This window comes from Lethenteron reissneri, unplaced genomic scaffold (genome assembly GCF_015708825.2).
Source record: "Lethenteron reissneri isolate LAM-NWPU_2019-01 unplaced genomic scaffold, ASM1570882v1 scaffold_170, whole genome shotgun sequence".
In the NCBI taxonomy this organism is placed as follows: Eukaryota; Metazoa; Chordata; class Hyperoartia; order Petromyzontiformes; family Petromyzontidae; genus Lethenteron; species Lethenteron reissneri.
Window position 1 is genome coordinate 153,063 of NW_026891443.1, and position 6,000 is coordinate 159,062.

The following is a 6,000-nucleotide window of genomic DNA, read 5'->3' on the forward strand; positions in this document are numbered from 1 at the left end:
TGTGTGTTGACGTGTGTCTGTGTGTGTGTGTTGACGTGTGTCTGTGTGTGGGTGTGTTGACGTGTGTCTGTGTGTGTGTGTTGACGTGTGTCTGTGTGTGGGTGTGTTGACGTGTGTCTGTGTGTGTGTGTTGACGTGTGTCTGTGTGTGTGTGTGTTGACGTGTGTCTGTGTGTGTGTGTTGACGTGTGTCTGTGTGTGGGTGTGTTGACGTGTGTCTGTGTGTGTGTGTTGACGTGTGTCTGTGTGTGGGTGTGTTGACGTGTGTCTGTGTGTTGACGTGTGTCTGTGTGTGTGTGTGTGTGTTGACGTGTGTCTGTGTGTGTGTGTTGACGTGTGTCTGTGTGTGGGTGTGTTGACGTGTGTGTGTGTGTGTTGACGTGTGTCTGTGTGTGGGTGTGTTGACGTGTGTCTGTGTGTGTGTTGACGTGTGTCTGTGTGTGTGTCTGTGTTGGTGTCTTTGTGTGTGTGTTGACGTGTGTCTGTGTGTCTTTGTGTGTGTGTTGATGTGTGTCTGTGTGTGTGTTGACGTGTGTCTGTGTGTGTGTGTTGACGTGTGTCTGTGTGTGTGTTGACGTGTGTCTGTGTGTGTGTGTTGACGTGTGTGTGTCTGTGTGTCTTTGTGTGTGTGTGTCTGTGTGTGTTGACGTGTGTCTGTGTGTGTGTGTCTTTGTGTGTGTGTTGACGTGTGTCTGTGTGTGTGTGTCTGTGTGTGTGTGTGTTGACCTGTGTGTGTGTTGGAAGATCTGGACAAAGTCCCATCGGTGAGCTCCTCCGACAGGCAAGGCTGCGTTGGCTGGGTGGGTCACGTAGCCCGCATGCCCAGCCACCGCATGTCTAAACAGCTTTTGTTCGGCCGGATCGAGGGGGCTTGAACCGGCGCGGCACGGGCTAGAGAAGAGATGGAGTGATGGGTGAGTGAGTGGGTGAGTGTGTGAGTGACACGGGCTAGAGAAGAGATGGAGTGATGGGTGAGTGAGTGAGTGTGTGGGTGAGTGACACGGGCTAGAGAAGAGATGGAGTGATGGGTGAGTGAGTGAGTGTGTGGGTGAGTGACACGGGCTAGAGAAGAGATGGAGTGATGGGTGAGTGAGTGAGTGTGTGGGTGAGTGACACGGGCTGGAGAAGAGATGGAGTGATGTGGTACAGGAGGACGTGGAGCTGAGTGGACTTGCCGATGACCGGTACCAGCGGTGTCAAGATCGGCCTCTGTGGAGGAGGCTCGTGAAGGACGCTGCTACTGGGCAGTGCCAGGCTAGGTGCACCTTGAGGCTACTGGGCAGTTGGAGGCAGTCGCCCTCCAGCAACAACGGAGGGCGGAGGAGCGACGCTCACAACAACGAGCGGAGCGCCGGGTGGCTAAAGCACAGCAAGTTGGCACAGTAGGGGGCACAGGTGGTGCATCGGCCAGTCATCTCGGTCATCTCGGTCAGTCGACCCGTGGCACCTGCTGGGTCTGCCCCGTGACCTCCTGCCAGCGGGCGTTCGACACTTCACGTGGCCTCAAGGTGCACATGGCCTGGCACAAGCGTCGTGGTGACGTCACCGCCACTTAGTGGCGAATGGCGGTTGTTGTTGTGTGTGTGTACGTGTGTGTGTTGATGTGTGTATATGTGTGTGTTGGTGTGTGTCTGTGTACATGTGCGTGTGTTGATGTGTGTCTGTGTGTGTGTTGGTGTGTGTCTGTGTACGTGTGTGTGTGTTGATGTGTGTCTGTGTGTGTGTTGGTGTGTGTCTGTGTACATGTGTGTGTTGATGTGTGTCTGTGTGTGTGTTGATGTGTGTCTGTGTGTGTGTTGATGTGTGTCTGTGTACGTGTGTTGATGTGTGTCTGTGTGTGTGTTGATGTGTGTCTGTGTACGTGTGTTGATGTGTGTCTGTGTACGTGTGTGTGTGTTGATGTGTCTGTGTACGTGTTGATGTGTGTCTGTGTACGTGTGTTGATGTGTGTCTGTGTGTGTGTTGATGTGTGTCTGTGTGTGTGTTGATGTGTGTCTGTGTACGTGTGTTGATGTGTGTCTGTGTACGTGTGTGTGTGTTGATGTGTGTCTGTGTGTGGGTGTGTTGACGTGTGTCTGTGTGTGTGTGTTGACGTGTGTCTGTGTGTGGGTGTGTTGACGTGTGTCTGTGTGTTGACGTGTGTCTGTGTGTGTGTGTGTGTGTTGACGTGTGTCTGTGTGTGTGTGTTGACGTGTGTCTGTGTGTGGGTGTGTTGACGTGTGTGTGTGTGTGTTGACGTGTGTCTGTGTGTGGGTGTGTTGACGTGTGTCTGTGTGTGTGTTGACGTGTGTCTGTGTGTGTGTCTGTGTTGGTGTCTTTGTGTGTGTGTTGACGTGTGTCTGTGTGTCTTTGTGTGTGTGTTGATGTGTGTCTGTGTGTGTGTTGACGTGTGTCTGTGTGTGTGTGTTGACGTGTGTCTGTGTGTGTGTTGACGTGTGTCTGTGTGTGTGTGTTGACGTGTGTGTGTCTGTGTGTCTTTGTGTGTGTGTGTCTGTGTGTGTTGACGTGTGTCTGTGTGTGTGTGTCTTTGTGTGTGTGTTGACGTGTGTCTGTGTGTGTGTGTCTGTGTGTGTGTGTGTTGACCTGTGTGTGTGTTGGAAGATCTGGACAAAGTCCCATCGGTGAGCTCCTCCGACAGGCAAGGCTGCGTTGGCTGGGTGGGTCACGTAGCCCGCATGCCCAGCCACCGCATGTCTAAACAGCTTTTGTTCGGCCGGATCGAGGGGGCTTGAACCGGCGCGGCACGGGCTAGAGAAGAGATGGAGTGATGGGTGAGTGAGTGGGTGAGTGTGTGAGTGACACGGGCTAGAGAAGAGATGGAGTGATGGGTGAGTGAGTGAGTGTGTGGGTGAGTGACACGGGCTAGAGAAGAGATGGAGTGATGGGTGAGTGAGTGAGTGTGTGGGTGAGTGACACGGGCTAGAGAAGAGATGGAGTGATGGGTGAGTGAGTGAGTGTGTGGGTGAGTGACACGGGCTGGAGAAGAGATGGAGTGATGTGGTACAGGAGGACGTGGAGCTGAGTGGACTTGCCGATGACCGGTACCAGCGGTGTCAAGATCGGCCTCTGTGGAGGAGGCTCGTGAAGGACGCTGCTACTGGGCAGTGCCAGGCTAGGTGCACCTTGAGGCTACTGGGCAGTTGGAGGCAGTCGCCCTCCAGCAACAACGGAGGGCGGAGGAGCGACGCTCACAACAACGAGCGGAGCGCCGGGTGGCTAAAGCACAGCAAGTTGGCACAGTAGGGGGCACAGGTGGTGCATCGGCCAGTCATCTCGGTCATCTCGGTCAGTCGACCCGTGGCACCTGCTGGGTCTGCCCCGTGACCTCCTGCCAGCGGGCGTTCGACACTTCACGTGGCCTCAAGGTGCACATGGCCTGGCACAAGCGTCGTGGTGACGTCACCGCCACTTAGTGGCGAATGGCGGTTGTTGTTGTGTGTGTGTACGTGTGTGTGTTGATGTGTGTATATGTGTGTGTTGGTGTGTGTCTGTGTACATGTGCGTGTGTTGATGTGTGTCTGTGTGTGTGTTGGTGTGTGTCTGTGTACGTGTGTGTGTGTTGATGTGTGTCTGTGTGTGTGTTGGTGTGTGTCTGTGTACATGTGTGTGTTGATGTGTGTCTGTGTGTGTGTTGATGTGTGTCTGTGTGTGTGTTGATGTGTGTCTGTGTACGTGTGTTGATGTGTGTCTGTGTGTGTGTTGATGTGTGTCTGTGTACGTGTGTTGATGTGTGTCTGTGTACGTGTGTGTGTGTTGATGTGTCTGTGTACGTGTTGATGTGTGTCTGTGTACGTGTGTTGATGTGTGTCTGTGTGTGTGTTGATGTGTGTCTGTGTGTGTGTTGATGTGTGTCTGTGTACGTGTGTTGATGTGTGTCTGTGTACGTGTGTGTGTGTTGATGTGTGTCTGTGTGTATGTAGGTGTGTGTCTGTGTGTGTGTTGGTGTGTGTACGTGTGTGTCTGTATACGTGTGTGTTGGTGTGTGTACGTGTGTGTCTGTGTACGTGTGTGTGTGTTGATGTGTGTCTGTGTGTATGTAGGTGTGTGTCTGTGTGTGTGTGTCGGTGTGTGTACGTGTGTGTCTGTATACGTGTGTTGGTGTGTGTACGTGTGTGTCTATATACGTGTGTGTGTGTTGATGTGTGTATGTAGGTGTGTGTGTGTACATGTGTGTGTGTTGATGTGTGTCTGTGTGTATGTAGGTGTGTGTGTGTACATGTGTGTGTGTCTGTGTACGTGTGTGTCTGTGTCTGTATACGTGTGTCTGTGTGTGTGTAGGTGTATGTCTGTGTACGTGTGTGTGTCTGTGTACGTGTACGTGTGTCTGTGTGTGTGTGTGTAGGTGTATGTCTGTGTACGTGTGTGTCTGTGTGTGTGTGTCTCTGTGTGTGTGTATGTCTGTGTACGTGTGTCTGTGTGTGTGTTGATGTGTGTCTGTGTGTGTGTGTCTCTGTGTCTGTGTGTCTGTGTGTGTCTGTGTGTGTCTGTGTGTGTCTGTGTGTGTGTAGGTGTGTGTCTGTGTACGTGTGTGTTGATGTGTCTGTGTGTCTGTGTGTGTGTCTCTGTGTGTCTGTGTGTCTGTGTACGTGTGTGTCTGTGTGAGTGTGTGTCTGTGTGTGTCTGTGTCTCTGTGTGTGTCTGTGTGTGTGTGTCTCTGTGTCTGTGTGTCTGTGTCTGTGTGTGTCTCTGTGTCTCTGTGTCTGTGTGTCTGTGTCTGTGTGTGTCTGTGTCTGTGTGTGTGTGCCTGTGTGTGTGTGTCTCTGTGTCTGTGTGTCTGTGTCTGTGTGTGTCTGTGTCTGTGTGTGTGTGTCTCTGTGTGTGTGTCTGTGTCTGTGTGTGTCTGTGTGTATCTGTGTGTCTGTGTGTGTCTGTGTGTGTGTGTCTCTGTGTCTGTGTGTGTCTGTGTACATGTGTGTCTGTGTACGTGTGTGTACGTGTGCGTGTGTCTGTGTGTTGGCGTAGCGGTCAGCGCTACGCTGCGCTATGAACCTATCGACCCGAGTTCGATTCCCGCTCACGGCCAACACCGGTGACGATTTTCTGAACCGGTCCCGGGCCTCCCCTAGGTCGACTCAGCCTCAAATGAGTACCTGGTCCGGTGTGTAGTGAACATCGCCACTGGGGAGACAAAGGCGGTCGGGCGTGGTGCTGGCCACCCACCCCCTCGTGTGCCGTTCCGGCCTTCATAGGTGCTCGCTAACAGCACTTGCCCCAGCAGTCTGTTAAGGCTACACGGGGGATCTTTGTCTGTGTCTGTGTCGATGGTAACTCGATGAGCAGCAATTGACGCAATATCGTCAGGGCCCAAGGGTCAACCCGTGACCTTTGTTGAGTGCGAGCGTGATGATGACAACGTCACCCGCTCTGTGTGTGTCACAGTGCCCGTAGCACTTGCCCCTAGAGCTCACGAGAGGCTACACGGGGGGCCTTTGTCTGTGTCTCATTCACAGGTGCTGCTGCTGATGCTCGCCAGTGACAGCACTTGCCCCTAGAGGCCACGTGAGGCTACACGGGGGGCCTTTGTCTGTGTCTCATTCACAGGTGCTGCTGCTGATGCTCGCTACTGACAGCACTTGCCCCTAGAGGCCACGTGAGGCTACACGGGGGGCCTTTGTCTGTGTCTCATTCACAGGTGCTGATGCTGATGCTCGCCAGTGACAGCACTTGCCCCTAGAGCCCACGAGAGGCTACACGGGGGACCTTTGTCTGTGTCTCATTCACCGGCGCTGCTGCTGCTGCTCGCTACTGACAACACTTGCCCCTAGAGGCCACGTGAGGCTACACGGGGGGCCTTTGTCTGTGTGCCGATCGATGGACTTCGAAGTGAGGCGCTATTGGGGCATGAATCGATATCGCACTGAGGTTGAAATCAGATTCGGGATGCGAATGGTTTTAAGTGAGCGGGTGGGTGAGTGGGTGAGTGGGTGAGTGGGTGGGTAGGTGGGTGAGTGGGTGGGTGAGTGGGTGGGTGGGTGAGTGAGTGGGTGGGTAGGTGGGTGAG